Source organism: Bubalus bubalis, chromosome 2 (genome assembly GCF_019923935.1).
Source record: "Bubalus bubalis isolate 160015118507 breed Murrah chromosome 2, NDDB_SH_1, whole genome shotgun sequence".
In the NCBI taxonomy this organism is placed as follows: domain Eukaryota; kingdom Metazoa; phylum Chordata; class Mammalia; order Artiodactyla; family Bovidae; genus Bubalus; species Bubalus bubalis.
In genome coordinates this window covers 168,924,271-168,940,469 of record NC_059158.1, presented here as the reverse complement: position 1 = coordinate 168,940,469, position 16,199 = coordinate 168,924,271, and positions in this window count along the sequence as shown.

Genomic DNA, 16,199 nt, shown 5'->3' with positions numbered 1-16,199 from the left:
GAAAGGTTAGATCCCGGAATACTTTTCCATCAAAATGTCTGTTTAGAAGTTCACATTGTGATCTTAAGGCTACAAGATATTTTCTTTTAAATGTCCTTGGAATAATGTATATTTTAGTCTTGAAGCCACCTCCTCTGGTCCAAGGATCAAAGAAAAAAGAAATTAATGTATTTAATTATACTTAAGATAGAAGTTAAAAATACAATGTGTCAAAATTGTGTGGGATGTACTGGAAAAGTTATTAGAGGGAAAATTAAAGCTATATGCCTGATTAGAAACACAGAAGTGTTTAAAATCAATGATTAAACTTTTACCATGAGAAATTAGAGAAGGAAGAGCAAATTAAACTCATTGTAAGGGGAAGAGTGAAAATAATACAAATAAGAGAAAGATTTAATGAAATAGAAGACAGATAATAGAAAAAATCAATAATATAAAAGTTGGTTTCTATAAAAAAAAAAGCTAGTAAAGCTGATCAATGCCTAACTAGCTTAATTAAGAAATAGAAAACAGAAATTACAGTATTGATAATAAAATAGAAAACATGATAACATAACCGATAAGCATGAAAAGGACACAGAAATCATTAAAAACCTTAAGCCATAAGCTCAACAACTTTGTTGAACTACCCACATTCCACGGAAAAGAACATAAATTACCAAAACTTATAGAAGAGGAAATAGGAAATCTGAATAGTCAAATATTTATTAAAGAAATTAAATCAATAACTAAATACCTTCCCCAAAGAAGCCCAAATGGCTTTCATCTGTGAATTCTATTGAATGTTTAGGTTAGAAATAATAACAGTCTTAAATTAATCATATATATATACACACACACACTGCCGGGAGCCATCTCCCGGCATATTGCATATTGAGTGCAGCTCTTTCACAGCATAATCTTTCAGGATCTGGAATACTATCACTGCCGGGAGCCAGCGTGAGGAACTCCGCCCATGACAAAGGTCATGAGGAAGGAAGCTCGGCATACTCAAAGGCAGGATCGAGCCTCAGGAGTCCCCCTGGAAATTCTCAAGCATCTATCCCCAAAACCAGAGTCTGCCTACTTTCTGCTTTGTGCTCTCACCTACACCTCTGACTTTACGGGGAGGGGGGGGGGCTGTCCCCCACTACCTCTCTCTGAAAAAAGAGTTAACTTATAACTCCAGTTAATAAAGTTCCTGGGTGTGATAGTGTTTCAACCTACAAACTCCTTTGGAAGTCCTCTAGCCTGCCTGAATAGGTTTTTCCAGCCACATGTGATTGCTCAGAGCCTCCCAACTGTGAGAGGCAGGAGATGTTCTAAACTGTCTAAATACAGAGTCCTTTGAGCAGTTAAAAGATTGATTAGAAATTGTATTGGTGAAGGGTTTTTCACTTGTTGGGCCAATGTTTGCTGCTAAGTCTCCATATCCCTTACCTGCTGTGTCCCTGGCAGTGTATTGATTAATATAATTGGTGTAAGTAGTAGCTTTAATGTTTGTAACCTTGGACCCTTGAGTTAATTCTTTTTTGTTGTAGCCCACCACACCTTTGCCCTATAGGAATACAACTTGAATGCTTTTGGAGGGTGGCGCCTGCCTAATCACCTTTAGATAAAAATAAGTTTTCTGAAGAAAGGGTCTTAAAATGTTAACAGGCCTCCAGGCCAGAAGATGATGCAAATCACCTAAACTTCTGCATATGATAAGTTTTCAGGAAGAAAGCCTGGCTTACTGCATGACTCTACCCCTTCCCCCGTTATCCTCTATGCATAACTTAAGGTATAAAAACTACTTTGAAAAATAAAGTGTGGGCCTTGTTCACCGAAACTTGGCCTCCCCATGTCGTTCTTTCTCTCACCTTCTGGCTGAATTATTCAGCCTCTTTTCTCCACTGAATTTCCTCACTGAGCTATCCTCATTCTATTACTCTTTATATCTTTGATGAATATTTAAATAAATAGGTCGCCGATGCCGTCTCTCCTGTGAATACCCTGGATCCACCAGGGCTGGACCCCGGCAACACACACACATATATACACTTGACATCAGCTAAATTAAAGCTTTACTCACCAAACGAACCAAATGAAATAAATAGCAAAGCCACAAGGTACAGAACATTCTTAGTCATACATACACCCAACAAATGACTGGTGCCCTGGATGCACAAAGGACACTCATCCGGGCTTGAAGTCCTCCCTGTGGCAAGCTTTTCAGCAGTTTCTTATACAGTTAAGTATGTCCTTATCGTGTGACTTGGAAATTCCATCTCTGTGTGTTTACTTGAGCAAAGTAAAAATACGGAGCCACACACACACACAATGCACGAGAGGGTTCATAGCAGCCTTTTAAAAAATAATAAGTGATCAAATCAGCTATAACCCAATACAAAATAAATTTCAAATAAATAAATAACCACTAAGAGACCAGAAGGTGGTCTATTTGTAGAATAGAATACTACTCAGCAACAAAAAGTCTTCCCTTGTAGCTCAGTCGGTAAAAATCTGCCTTCAGTGCAGGAGACCCAGCTTCAATCCCTGGGTTGGGAACATCCCTCAGAGAAGGAAATGGCAACCCACTCCAGTATCCTTGCCTGGAAAATCTCACGGACAGAGGAGCCTGGTAGGCTGCAGTCCATGGGGTCGCAAAGAGCCGGGCACCACTGAGCGACTAACACTTACTTACAGGGACAAAAAGGAATGCATTACTGATGTGTGGAACAACCAGAATGAATCACAAACCATGAAACTGACCCAAAGAAGTCAGACACATGTGAGTAGATAGTGCCTGAATCCATTTATCTGAACCCCCACCCCCCCAAAAAAAAACAGACAAAACTAGTCTGTTTTGTCTAGCACTAGTCTCTGGTGCTAGAACACAGCACAGGGACTGTCTATGGCAAGGCAGGTATTCAGTGGGGAGGGAGCAGATGGGAACTTTCTGGGTTGATGGGAAAGTCCATTATCTTGTTTTGGTTGGTTGCTGTATTTGTTCATTTTTGTTGTTCAGTCATGAAGTCATGTCCCACTCTTTGTGTGCCTGTGGACTGCAGCTTGGCAGGCTCCTCTGTCCTCCACTGTCTCCTGGAGTTGATTTCCTTTAGGACTGACTGGTTTGATCTCCTTGCTGTCCAAGGGACTCCCAAGAGTCTTCTCTAGCACAACATAGTGCCCAAGAATTGATGCCTTCAAACCGTGGTTGTTATATACAATTGTCAAGACTCATCTCACTGAACAGTGAAGAGCAACTTATCTCCTTATATGTCAATTAAACTTCAATAAAGAAAAACAATCACCCTTTGTGTCATGTGGAATCTATCCCTGCTTCAACAACTTGCTCCCCCCAATTCTCTAATAGAATTACATCATAAATAACAGTAACAAAAAAATTCTATGGGTTGACTGTGATATAATTAACTTTCAACTTTCAGAGTACAGAGCTCTCATACTTCTATATTTGTACACGTTCTGAGGGTTTAGTAATTTTGCTCCATCCACACAGACATACCGCGTTTATCATTTCAAATTCAGAGCTACTTTCAAAGGCCACCTTTGAGCTGCCCCTAAGATAAAGCTCAGTGGGATTTTATGTCCCTGGCTGAAATGCCACATCAAAAAGCTGGACCAGAACATAGCCAGAAGTACCACTGAGCAGGCTCTGTCCACTAACACAGATGCTACTTAGAACCTATGCTTGAAGTGGCCAGTTTAAGTTCTGGAAGTTTGGCGCAGGTGGGCCCTCTGTTTGAGGACGGTAGGGAGAAGAGGTAAATTATTGCATGTAAACATGAGAAAGCTAGTGTGTTTCTTCTCATTTTACTCTGCTGTTTCCTTTTAGTTTTTCCCACACTTGTAATATTATCATCGAACCTCAAGGAGGAGCCATCATCACATAGTTTCTCAGGGGCTCATCTTCCCTCACTGCAAACAGAACCAACAACTGCAGGTTTCATGTCTGTTGCTTCTTTGGTTTGCTCACCAAATAACCAACTATTTCACTGACCTTGGAGGCCAGGGGTCAGTGAATCACACAAACCCTGTTTTCTGCCACGAGGCAAGACTCAATTTTGTCACCCCGCATAGAGAAACATTTGCTATGTGTGAAGAATGTTGTTCTTATCTATACTATTTAATTTCTTTTTTAAAATGTTGGCATGAAACATGAAATTTTGTTCAGAGCCCATTAATGCATTTCAACCTACAATCTGAAAAATATGCTTTCAAGTTTTACTCTCCGATGTGGTATCCAGGATTCAAATAGGGCTACTTTAACTGAAATTAAAATTAAATGAAATTTAAAATTCAGTCCTATAGTTGCACTGTGTACATTTAAGAACTCTGTGGTCACATGTGGCTAGTAGTTTCCATATTTGACAGCACAAATATAATGTATTTCCCTTATAGAAATTCCTACTGAGGAGTGCTCCTCTAAAGTAATTACAATGGTACTTTGAAGGGTAAGAGAGGATGTTTATCATGATATTTGAGGCAGAAAAAGTCTCCGGTCAGAGAGTTGTTCCTTACTTTTTTGCACTTAATTAAATACTGTGAAATACTAAACATTTTTGCTGATTTTATGATCATCTCTGTATCTTTATTTAGTCTCTCTATTATATTTTATGTGGAGGTACCTGGTGGCTGCAATGCGGGAGCACCTGTGTTCTGCCTGCAATGCGGGAGATCTGAGTTCAATCCCTGGGTCAGGAAGATCCCCTGGAGAATGAAAAGGCAACCCACTCTGGTACTCTTGCCTGGATCCCATGGAGGGAGAAGCCTGATAGGCTACAGTCCATGGGGTAGCAAAGAGTTGGACAGGACTGAGCGACTTCACTTTCACTTTCCTTTCACATATGCAAACGTAACTAAAGGAGCATTCTGAAAAGCAGAAGTCAGAGTCCAAGATCAATTAAAACTTCCTCTGTGATTCTGGGATGCAGAATTCATGGGTTCAGTAAGCACTGCTAATATTAAAGCAATATTGTCTTAAATGCTCAAATGCAGTAATTCTTAAAGGATGAATGGAGCTCCAAAACTTACATTCATTAAAAAAAAAAAAAGAAAGAAAGAAATGGGACCCAGGAAGTAGTTATTAAAAATGTAGTGGGGTCAGGCATCTATTTTTTCAATAAAAAGCACTTTTAATTAAAAGATGACTAAGAACTGGTAGCACAAAAAATATGTTGAACATATTTTCAACAGTTCTTAACATTCCTTTATAAAGGAAACAACCAATCTAAGCTTGGTCTAAGCTTTGAAAAGGCTGATCATCTATCTTGAATGAAGCATGAGAAGATTCTTTGAGCTCACCCAAAGATATTCAATTCCATCCAACAAACATTTTTATTAATTTTTTATTGGAGTACAATTGCTATACAATGCTATATTAGTTTCTGCTGTACACTAAAGTGAATCGGCTATATGTATACTTATATCCCTTGCCTCTTGGACCTCCCTCCCACCCTACTCCCATCCCAGCCATCTAGGTCATCACAGAGCACCCAGCTAAGCTCCCTGTGCTTACAGCAGCTTCCCACCAGCTATTTATTTTACACACGGTAGTGTATTCATGTCAAACCTAATCTCTCAGTTCATCCCATCCTCTTCTTCCCCCACACCCATACATCGTTCTCTATGTCTATATTTTTATTCCTGCCCTCCAAATAGATTTATCTGTACCATTTTTTTAGTTCCACATGTATGCGTTAAGATACATTACTTGTTTTTCTCTTTCTGATTTACTTCTCTCTGTATGATAATCTTTATTTTTATAATCCCTGGATGATTCTGATTTGCTCTGTAGTTTTACCATCACTGATAGAGTTTATTTGCATGTCAGAGTATATTAATATGTAATATTAAAGCTAAAAATTTCATGTAGCTTCTCATATTAGAGGAGACTGTTTCTCCTCCATCCTTCATGTTTCTTTACAGGGAGGAAACTTTTGTTCTCACTGAGGACAATGAATGGGAGGAACACTTCTGTTTAATTTTATTCTTATTCTTATTTCTTTCTGTGCAGGGAAGAATAGTTTTTCTGTTTGGTGATATTGGGAGAAAAAAAAATTCCGCTTTTTAATCTCAAGACTTTCTGTCACTTTGTGGGAGGCTGTTCTCGAAGGACACAGATCTTCTCTGTTGATCAGCCCAGTCATCTTACCAGAGCATGTCAGGGAATACCACCATGATCAATGCTCAAGCCACATTCTCCAATTCAACCTTATTCACAGAAGGGATGATATTCATTCCTCATCCAATTGGTTCCAAACTCAGGAGCTTGACTCTCTACATCCTTAACTAACATGATGGCTAGGAATCAAACCCAAGTCAATGGCTTGGATTTAGTTCTGGAGGCTGTGGGATTACAGTTCTTACTTCTTCTGTCTGCCCTCTGATGGATAAGAGTCTTCTGCAAGCTTCCTGATGGGAGGGACTGGCTGCGGGGAAAACTTTTGCTCTGGTGGGCAGGGCCTTGCTCAGTAAATCTTTAATCCAATTGTCTGCTGATGGGTGGGGCTGTGTTTCTTCCCTTTTGGTTGTTTGGCCTGGAGTCCTGGAGCCTATAGGCTCTATGGTAAGGTTACTGGCAAACTTCAAAAAGGACTTTTGTCAACACGTACCTCCCAGGACTGTTGCTGCCAGTTCCTCTGTCCCTGCAGCAGGCCACCAGCAACCCATGCTTCCAAAGGAGACCCTCAAACTCCGGGAGACAGTGAGGGACAGGGAACCCCAGCGTGCTGCAGTTCATGGGGTCGCAAAGAGTTGGACACGAGTTAGTAACTGAATAACAGTTGCTTAGAGGGAAGTATGCTCAGTTCTAGAATTCAATTCTTTGACATTTACCTGCCCTGGTGCAGACACACATCTCTACCACTTTGACATATTTTTGTTGTTCAGTTTCTAAGTCATGTCTGACTCTTTGTGACCCATGGATTGCAGCATGCCAGGCTTCCCTGTCCTTCACCATCTCCCAGAATTTGCTCAAACTCATGGCCACTGAGTCAGTGATGCCATCCAGCCATCCCATCCTCTGTCGTCCTCTTCTCCTCCTGCCTTCAATCTTACTGCCTCTTATACAAATAAAAAGTTTCTCCCTTTTTCCTCCTTGAACTGAAGAAATGTACCTGAGGAGTGGGAGTGTCCTCCTCACAGTAAGGGCAGAAGCCCTGATTTGATGTGTGGAAGTGATGGGGGAGTAGTTTTTAGCTCAGTAACCAGGAGAGATTTTTTTTTGAAAGTTAATCTAGATTTCATGGAGCAGCATTCAGCGTTGGTGAACATCTTCACAGTTTCATATTCTGCTTTACTTTAGTTTTTGCTACAGACTGCTCCAGTCATTGGTCACAACAAGAGCTTATATTCAAGGAGTGGCCTGATTTTATAGCTTCTTGCAAAACCATACAATTATGTACTAGATACTCACTGAAATGGATCAAATGGAGAAGGAAATGGCAACCCACTCCAGTATTCTTGCCTGGAGAATCCCCATGGACAGCGGAATCTGGCGAGCTACAGTCCATTGGGTCGCAAAGAGTCGGGACATGACTGAGTGACTTCACTTTCACTTTCTTTCACTCACTGAAATGGATCAAACGGAAATCTAGCATCAAATATTATTATTATTACCACTAAGGCAAGATTCTGGTGTCAAACTGATTGACCTCTAGTATACAGCTGAAAACAGTAGTAGTGTTTTTTTGTTTTTGTTTTTGTTTTTAAGTATGTCAAAGCCTTTTTTCTTCAATTCCTCTTCATGGAGTAATATTCCTTGTATCTGAGACCTCAAACAGCCTTTCAGTTAAAAACTTGAGTTCAGGACAGCATTTTAATAAAAGGTTAACATTGAATAATTGTTAAAACCATGAGTGTTAAAGTTATTCCTGAGAGTGAAAATTATTTTCAAATGTTAATTAATTCAACTTGACAGGAATCCTGACAAGAAAAGCAGCCAGTACAGAAAGCAGCAGCTCATCCGACCGCTTAACCCTCCTTCCAAAGGTGTTCCTATGGGAAATACTCAGAGGGTGCATCTTATAATGGCTCATCACTCATCAGTTCTCCTGAAAGGGCTGTTTTGACATCAAATTCACTTTGTGCACATCTTTAGCAGTAGCCCAAAGTGAGAGACTCCAAATGCTTTGCATGACAGTGCTGATAACACTATGCCCAGAAAGTAAACAGAATGCTTGCTATTTCAGTGCCCTCTGCAAAGGTTTATCAGATGAGAACCAAAGTCCATGTATTAACCCTTGTGTTCTTTTCCCTTTCAGTGGGAAAAGTCATAGTCTAGAGCAGCAGAAAGTTTTATAAAGCTTATCTGATTTTTGGTTCAGAGTCCCATTTAAAAAAAAAAAATAACATCAATCAATCTATTTTGAATTCGGTCAGTATGGAAGCTGACAAGGAGACATTGAGTGCCGAGATTAGAAGCCTCTGCTAGGGCATCCTATAGCGTGTAGACTTGTACATTGAAAATATGTACACTGTTTAAGCATAGTTGTCACATAGCTGCATGTCATATCTATAAGGTATATATATGTGTTACAGACACATTCTGTATGTCTGTTGTGTTCAGAGGTGTAATCTATGAAGCAATTTGGAGTCCAATTTAAAAAAAAAATGCTGGAAGTAAGCTTAAAATTTCAACCCCCACCCCCATTCCATTTGTCAAGGCAAATGCCCCGGAGGAGGAAATGGCAACCCACTTCAGTATTCTTGCTGGGAAAAACCCCATGGACAGAGAAGCCTGGCAGGCTACAGTCCATGATGTTGCAAAGAATCTGACATGACTGAGCAACCGAGCACACAAGCAAATGCATTCAACAACACACGATCATCTCCTCCCCACATCAAAATTACAAGTACTATGCAGTTTGTAGCAATTTTATAAGGATTTTATTGAGGCAAAAGTGTAAAATGCACAGTGAAGCTGGATTAACATCTAACATGTAGTAGCCGTGCAATAATTGTATATTGCTTTCTTTTAACATGAAGAAGTAGTCAAGGACAAAACAAAATCTTTTTTAGATTACTTGGATAAAAAGAAATATTTTCCATGATAATATCTTTGTACTCGGAAGAATAATCTCTTAAAGTTCTGGTTCGAACTCTGTAAATCCAAAGTTTTCTGTAGTTTCATGATTTATAATAATAATTTTTGCTGTTACTATATAACAGCTTACTGTACTAATGACCTCATAATTCAACAATATTATATCAATTACTTTTATAAAATCTCCAATTGAAAAATTATGAACTTAAACTTTAGGAATGGCTCAGATTTGGCAAATGTAGATGGGAACAGTTTTTAGTCATCTCTAATATAGATCTGTAACACTCTGTTCTAAAACCTATTTGAATTCCAATACTAAAAGCAATTTCTTTTCATTTCCACTAAAATTACAGATTTTAAAAATTTACACAGCAGTTGAAAATTGCCTCATATTTTAAAACATCAATAAAATTCATGAATATCAAATAAAGTCATAGCCTAAAGGGTATCTAGGGAATATAGGTTATAGCATTCTGTTTTAGGAATTGAAAATTAGACTCCAGTCATTGAAATAAATCAACAGTTAGTCCATGAGTTGGCAATGACTCCAATTAGGGCAGTTCTAAGGGAAGCCATGGAAAATACAACAATTTAATAATATCTTAATGATCTGTGCTTTTTTCCAATTCAGAGGACCTATTTGAAGTTCCTCATGTGTTTGTACTTTACCTTACAGCTGCCAAATCTCCTCTTGGTGCATGTTCAGTCGCTTCGGTCATGTCTGACTCTTTGTGACCCTACGGACTGTGGTCTGTCAGGCTCCTCAGTCCATGTGATTCTCTAGACAAGAATACTGGAGTAGGCCGCCCGGCCCTCCTACAGAGGATTTTCCCAACCAAGCGATTGACCCAGGTCTCCTGCATTGCAGGTAGATTCTTTACCTCTGAGCCACCAGTGAAGACCCCTCTTGGTGAAGGATCTATAATAAATTCCCATTTACTAATTAAGATGCACATTTAGGTTTAGAAGTAGATCTGGGAAGTTCAAGGCAGGCAGCAGTGACAGATTTTATTTTCCTGGGCTCCAAAATCACTGCAAATGGTGATTGCAGCCATGAAATTAAAAGCCATTTGCTCCTTGGAAGGAAAACTATGACAAGCCTAGACAGCATATTAAAAAGCAAAGGTATCACTTTGCCAACAAAGGTCCATATAGTAAAAGCTATGGTTTTTCCAGTAGTCATGTATGGTTGTGAGAGTTGGACCATAAAGAATATTGAGAACAAAGAAATGATGCTCTTTAATTGTGGTGTTAGAGAAGACTCTTGAGAGTCCCTTGGACAGCAAGGAGATTAAACTAATCAGTCCTAAAGGAAATGAACCATGAATATTCATTGGAAAGACTGAGGCTGAAGCTGAAGCTCTAATCTTTTAGCCACCACATGCAAAGAGCTGACTCATTGGAAAAAACCCAGATGCTGGGAAAGATTGAAGGCAAAGGAGAAGGGGATGACAGAAGATGAGATGGGTAGATAGCATCATGGATTCAATTGACACATGAATCTGAGCAAACTCTGGGAGATGGTGAAGACAGAGGAGCTTGATGTGCTGCATTTCATAGGGTCTCAAAGAGTCAGACACAACCTAGGGACTGAACGATAACAGCAAGGCACAGCTTCCAAATTTCTTTCTTAGTCACATGAGACACACTTTTTGTCTCTGGATGGTTAACTGCCAAGACACACACAAAATTCTTTGGCCTCAGGGAAGTTATAGTTTCATCCAAAAACTTTATTGTTGTTTACAATCCTCTGGTCATGTTGCCTAAAGCAGTCCACAGGATCAGGTTTAATAACAGAAATTATGATAATAAAACCAAAACCAGTTGCAAACCATTAGCTTGTACATTTTCTCTAAAGAATACTGACCAGTTGGTACATGATGCCTCCTTTGTATGTTTCAAAATTCTAGCATGGAAATGCATTAATCACTCTATATTTTATTCTAATATGGCCAAGGATTGGCACTGTGGTTCCAGGTGTCCCCCAGAGATAAGCACAGGTAGAAATAGACTAGCTGAGATTAACTGTGTAATTACACACTAGTTTTATAACCTATGGCAAATTGCCCAGGCTCAATGTGACTCAATTTCTTCACATTCAAAATAATAAAACTAATAACTAAAGTAATACAATCATGTCATGCTTAAATACAATAAAGTGTGTAAATTGCTATGATCCGTGTCAGGCAAGTAGTAAACAAATGTTAAAAATAAAGTGGCACTGCAATACATATTGTGTATTTGCCACAAGCAGAACGCTATCTTAGGCTGGTGATGTCATGCTGACACCCCAATTTGCTTAGTGACTCACCCATCTCCTACTGGAAATCAATCTGTGAGTGAATTCAGGGAGGAAATGTGCAAGAAGCCCAGAATCATGAATTTTACCTACATTTTTATCTTCAGGCCATTTCTTTCACTTCCCTTGTTTCTCCAAATTTTGATTTTATTCTTTTTGCTGAAAGTATGTGTCTGTGTACACAGAACTCTCTTGTCATAGAGCTATAACTCTGTGGAGAGAAAAGATATGTATAGGTGTATGCATAACTCAGTTTTAAACAAGAGATTCAAATAAAAATAATATGTATTTTTTAAAATTAGGAAATAAGGGATTATTCTTAAAGGATAATCAAAGTCCTGTTCTCAAAAGTTAATCAAATTTAATTTTTCTGAAAGGTACATGGGCAATGATAATTTCTAGTACTCACCCTAGTCTTTTGGTCATTAATCATAATTCATGTTGAATTCCTCACATGGCTATATAGCATTTGACATAAAACAGTACACATATAGTCTGTGTGTTCTGCTACTTCTCTTATCTCTTGAAAGGGGTCGTAGTCCTCCCTTACCCATGTATTTTTATATTTAAAGAGGAGTCTTGTGAATTGAGTGCCATGTTTGACCTTGTGGAATAATGGCCTGTGGATGAAATGGGGGCAAATTAAACCGAGGTTCTTTCCATGCCAATCTTGATGTGTGCCAAATATAACACATCAAATACACATAGCCAATATGATAAAGTAAAAGCTGTGCTGGCTTTACACATTTGGATAAACTATTTTCAAAAAGTTATTGCTATGACTCCCTTTTCTCAAGTGCAACTTCACATGAAATTCCAACTTGTAAACCAAGTACAGATGAAATGCTCTTGTTAGAGCAAAGATTTGAGGCCTTGAGTGTAGGCCCACTCAGGGATTTAGTTCAAAAAATCTTAAAACTAGAGCTACTCTATGGGTTCAAACTCTCATAGAAAATTAATAAATAATAATGATAACAACAACAATAATAATGCAATGTTATCTTATGTTCGCTTGGTTCTTGGAAGAAAAGCTATATGACAAGCCTTGACAGCATATCAGGAAGCAGAGACATCACTTTGCCAACAAATGTTCATATAGTCAGAGCTATGGTTTTTCCAGTAGTCATGTATGGATGTGAGAGTTGGACCGTAAAGAAAGCTAAGTGCCTAAGAATCGATGCTTTCGGACTGTGGTGTTGGAGAAGACTCTTGAGAGGCTCTTGGACTTCAAGGAGATTAAACCAGCCAATTCTAAAGGAAATCAATCCTGAATATTCACTGAAAGGACTGATGCTGAAGATGGAGCTCCAGTACTTTGGCCACCTGATCTGAAGAGAGGACTCAATGGAAAAGACTCTGATGTTGAGAAAGATTGAGGGCAGGAAGAGAAGGGGACAACAGAGGATGAGACAGTTGGATGGTATCACCGACTCAATGGACATGAATTTGAACAAACTCCAGGAGATGATGAAGGACAGGGAAGCCTGGCATGTTGCAGTCCATGGGATTGCAAAGAGTTGGACACAACTTAGTGAATGAACAACAACATTTTATGTCCTGTTCTAAGTCATAGAGCTAGAAGAAACCTTAGCAGCCATGGTCCAGAGGTCAGAAGCTCACACACATTTAGCACTATGTGCAAAACAAAAGCATGTCCCACTTTTAAGGGGCAGGATGTGGTCTTCATGATTGAGCACATACATCACAACTCATTTTTTTTTTTTATTTTAATTGGAGGCTAATTACTTTACAATATTGTGATGGTTTTTGCCATACATTCACATGAATCAGCTGTGGGTGTACATGTGTTCCCCATCCTGACCCTCCCTCCCCATCCCATCCCTCAGGGTCATCCCAGTGCACCAGCCCTGTTCACCCTGTCTTATGCTTTGAACCTGGACTGGCAATCTATTTCACATATGATAATATACATGTTTCAATGCTAATCTCTCAAATCATCCCGCCCTCGCCTTCTCCCACAGAGTCCAAAAGTCTGTTCTTTACATCTGTGTCTCTTTTGCTGTCTCGCATATAGGGTCATTATTATTATCTTTCTAAATTCCATATATATGTATTAATATACTGCATTGGTGTTTTTCTTCCTGACTTACTTCACTCTGTATAATAGGCTCCAGTTTCATCCACCTCATTAGAACTGACTCAAGTGTATTATTTTTGATGGCTGAGTAATATTCAATTGTGTATATGTACCACAGCTTTCTTATCCATTCATCTGCTGATGGACATCTAGGTTGCTTCCATGTCCGCTATTATAAACAGTGCTGTGATGACCATTAGGGTTCACATGTCTCTTTCAATTCTGGTTTCCTCGGTGTGTATGCCCAGTGGGATTGCTGGGCCATATGGCAGTTCTATTTCCAGATTTTTAAGAAATCTCTATACTGTTCTCCATAGTGGCTGTACTAGTTTGCATTTCCACCAACAGTGTAAGAGGGTTCCTTTTTCTCTGCACCCTCTCCAGCATTTATTGTTTGTAGACTTTTTGATAGCAGCCATTGTTAGCAGCCATTCTGACCTGTGTAAGATGGTACCTCATTGTGGTTTTGATTTGCATTTCTCTGATAATGAGTGATGTTGAGCATCTTTTCATGTGTTGGTTAGCCATCTGTATGTCTCCCTTGGAGAAATGTCAGTTTAGCTTTTTGGCCCATTTTTTGATTGGGTCGCTTATTTTTATGGAATTGAGCTGCAGGAGTTGCTTGCATATTTTTGAGATTAGTTCTTTGTCAGTTGTTTCATTTGCTATTATTTTCTCCCATTCTGAAGGCTGTCTTTTCACCTTGCTTATAGTTTCCTCCATTGTGCAAAAGCTCATAAGTTTAATTAGGTCCCATTTGTTTATTTTTACCTTTATTTCCATTACACCTGGAGGTGGGTTATAGAGGATCCTGCTGTGATTTATGTCAGAAAGTGTTTTGCCTATGTTTTCCTCTAGGAGTTTTATAGATTCTGGTCTTACATTTAGATCTTTAATCCATTTTGAGTTTATTTTTGTGTATGGTGTTAGAAAGTTTTCTAGTTTCATTCTTTTACAAATGGTTGACCAGTTTTCCCAGCACCACTTGTTAAAGAGATTGTCTTTTCTCCAATGTATATTCTTGCCTCCTTTGTCGAAGATAAGGTGTCCATAAGTGCATGGGTTTATCTCTGGTTTTTCTATTTTGTTCCATGGATCTATATTTCTGTCTTTGTGCCAGTACCATACTGTCTTGATGACTGTTGCTCTGTAGTAGAGCCTGAAGTCAGGCAAGTTGACTTCTCCAGTTACATTCATCTTTCTCAAGATTCCTTTGACTATTTGAGGTTTTTTGTATTTCCATACAAATTGTGAAATTATTTGTTCTAGTTCTATGAAAAATACCATTGGTAACTTAATAGGGATTGCATTGAATCCATAGATTGTTTTGGGTAGTATACTCATTTTCACTATATTGATTCTTCCAATCCATGATCATGGAATATTTCTCCATCTATTTGTGTCCTCTTTGACTTCTTTCATCAGTGTTTTATAAGTAAGTAAGTGAAGTCGCTCAGTCGTGTCTGACTCTTTGCAATCCCATGGACTGTAGCCTACCAGGCTCCTCTGTCCATGGGATTTTCCAGGCAATAGTACTGGAGTGGATTGCCATTTCCTTCTCCAGGGTTTTTCCAGTAAAATACACCATTAATGCTGCTCTTATTTTCCCTAGCTGGTAAAATATAACTTATTTTGAAATGTTGTTGTGTTCCAGCAACATACTGGAACACTTTTTTCAAAAGCCTCCTTCTGACTGGGACCCCAACCATCTTCAGGCCTCTCTGTGAGGTCACATGATATGTGAGTTTCTACTAATACTCTGGTGCACTGACTTCTGCCAAAGCAACTGGCACGACCACCCCCTGCCGGTGCAGCTCTCGGAGAACATCCAAGATCGAATCTAACTCCATTCGGAACTTGTCCAGCTCCCGATTCTTCAGCTGTGCAAGTCTTTTCCATTTCTCGATTTCTTTGTTTTGCTCGGTTTCTACTACTTGGTGTGTCTGCTGTATTATCTGCTGAAGCTCCTGTTCTCTTTGCTCATGTCTCATTTCCATCTGTTTGATTTTCTTTTCTAAGATCATAAAATGTTTCATCTCTGGTGTATGATTTTCTCTGGCTTCTCTCAATTCTTCCAAGAGTTTCGTAATCTCTTTCTGTAGGATTTATAGTTTTCTATATATAGGTCTTTTGTTTCTTAGGTAGATATATTCCTAAGTATTCTATTCTTTTCGTTGCAATGGTGAATGGGATTGTTTCCTTAATTTCTCTTTCTGTTTTCTCATTGTTAGTGTATAGGAATGCAAGGGATTTCTGAGTGTTAATTTTATATTCTGCAACTTTACTATATTCATTGATTAGCTCTAGTAATTTTCTGGTTGAGTCTTTAGGGTTTTCTATGTAGAGCATCATGTCATCTGCAAACAGTGAGAGTTTTACTTCTTTTCCAGTCTGGATTCCTTTTATTTCGTTTTCTTCTCTGATTGCTGTGGCTAAAACCTCCAAAACTATGCTGAATAGTAGTGGTGAGAGTGGGCATCCTTGTCTTGTTCCTGACTTTAAGGGAAAGGCTTTCAATTTTTCACCATTGAGGATAAAGTTTGCTGTGGGTTTATCATATATGGCTTTTATTATGTTGAGGTATGTTCCTTCTATTCCTGCTTTCTGGAGGGTTTTTTTTTTTTTTTTTTTTAACCATAAATGGATGTTGAATTTTGTCAAAGGCTCTCTCTGCATCTGTTGAGATAATCATATGGTTTTTATCTTTTTATTTGTTAATGTGGTGTATCATATTGACTGATTTGTGGATATTGAAGACTCCTTGCATGCCTGAG